This window comes from Cetorhinus maximus, unplaced genomic scaffold (genome assembly GCF_964194155.1).
Source record: "Cetorhinus maximus unplaced genomic scaffold, sCetMax3.hap1.1 HAP1_SCAFFOLD_3477, whole genome shotgun sequence".
Classification (NCBI taxonomy): domain Eukaryota; kingdom Metazoa; phylum Chordata; class Chondrichthyes; order Lamniformes; family Cetorhinidae; genus Cetorhinus; species Cetorhinus maximus.
This window is the reverse complement of record NW_027599387.1, coordinates 10981-13176: the sequence shown is the minus strand read 5'-3', so window position 1 is coordinate 13176 and position 2196 is coordinate 10981.

Genomic DNA, 2196 nt, shown 5'->3' with positions numbered 1-2196 from the left:
TCCTCTATCCCCACACCCGCTCCCCTATTTTAATCCCCTTTCTTCAACATTCATTTGTTCATTTTTATCCGCTTAATTTTAATTTTGATTCCTTTATCCGCGGCTTTATCCCCATTTTTCAATCCTTTGTTTTTATCCCCACCACCCCTCTCCCACCTTCCCCCCTCCCCCCTTCCCCCTCCCCCTCTACCCCCCTCCCCCCCTACCCCCCTCACCCCTCCCCCTCCAGGCCCACCTGTCACTTGATCCACGTTGATCGTTCACACGGGGCTGACCCTTGTCCTGCGGTGATCACATTCTGCTTTCTTACCTCGACGCAACTTCCAGCACCTTTTACCCCCCCGCACCGATCGCTGCTATTAACACCTCCTCCCTTTTGTCCTTTAGTCCTTGGCAGCTTTGCCAATCCCTCCTTTGCACCCCCTTCTATCCAGCTCCACCTGCCCCACCCCACCCCCTCACCCCCTCACCCCACCCCCTCACCCCACCCCACCCCCTCACCCCACCCCCACCCCACCCCACCCCACCCCCTCACCACACCCCCATCCCACCCCACCCCACCCCACCCCCATCCCCACCCCCACCCCCTCACCCCATCCCACCCCACCCCCTCCCATCCCACCCCCTCACCCCACCCCCTCCCATCCCACCCCCTCACCCCACCCCCCCTCACCCCACCCATCCCCCTCACCCCACCCACCCCCCTCACCCGTCCCACCCCCCTCACCCCGTCCCACCCCCCTCACCCCGTCCCACCCCCCTCACCCCGTCCCACCCCCCTCACCCCGTCCCACCCCCCTCACCCCGTCCCACCCCCCTCACCCCGTCCCACCCCCCCTCACCCCGTCCCACCCCCCTCACCCCGTCCCACCCCCCTCACCCCGTCCCACCCCCCTCCACCCCTCACCCCCTCCCACCCCACCCCCTCACCCCCTCCCACCCCACCCCCTCACCCCCTCCCACCCCACCCCCTCACCCCCTCCCACCCCACCCCCTCACCCCCTCCCACCCCACCCCCTCACCCCCTCCCACCCCACCCCCTCACCCCCTCCCACCCCACCCCCTCACCCCCTCCCACCCCACCCCCTCACCCCCTCCCACCCCACCCCCTCACCCCCTCCCCACCCCACCCCCTCACCCCACCCCACCCCCTCACCCCACCCCACCCCCTCCCACCCCCTCCCACCCCCCTCACCCCCTCCCACCCCCCTCACCCCCTCCCACCCCCCTCACCCCGTCCCACCCCACCCCCCTCACCCCGTCCCACCCCACCCCCCCTCACCCCGTCCCACCCCACCCCCCTCACCCCCGTCCCACCCCACCCCAACCCCCTCACACCACCCCCCTCACCCCGTCCCACCCCACCCCCCTCACCCCGTCCCACCCCACCCCCCTCACCCCGTCCCACCCCACCCCCCTCACCCCGTCCCACCCCACCCCCCTCACCCCGTCCCACCCCACCCCCCTCACCCCGTCCCACCCCACCCCCCTCACCCCGTCCCACCCCACCCCCCTCACCCCGTCCCACCCCACCCCCCTCACCCCGTCCCACCCCACCCCCCTCACCCCGTCCCACCCCACCCCCCTCACCCCGTCCCACCCCACCCCCCTCACCCCGTCCCGTCCCACCCCCCTCACCCCGTCCCGTCCCACCCCCCTCACCCCGTCCCGTCCCACCCCCCTCACCCCGTCCCGTCCCACCCCCCTCACCCCGTCCCGTCCCACCCCCCTCACCCCGTCCCGTCCCACCCCCCTCACCCCGTCCCGTCCCACCCCCCTCACCCCGTCCCGTCCCACCCCCCTCACCCCGTCCCACCCCCCTCACCCCGTCCCACCCCCCCTCACCCCGTCCCACCCCACCCCCCTCACCCCGTCCCACCCCACCCCCCTCACCCCGTCCCACCCCACCCCCCTCACCCCGTCCCACCCCACCCCCCTCACCCCGTCCCACCCCCCTCACCCCGTCCCACCCCACCCCCCTCACCCCGTCCCACCCCACCCCCCTCACCCCGTCCCACCCCACCCCCCTCACCCCGTCCCACCCCACCCCCCTCACCCCGTCCCACCCCACCCCCCTCACCCCGTCCCACCCCACCCCGTCCCACCCCACCCCCCTCACCCCGTCCCACCCCACCCCCCTCACCCCGTCCCACCCCACCCCCCCCGTCCCACCCCACCCCCCTCACCCCGTCCCAC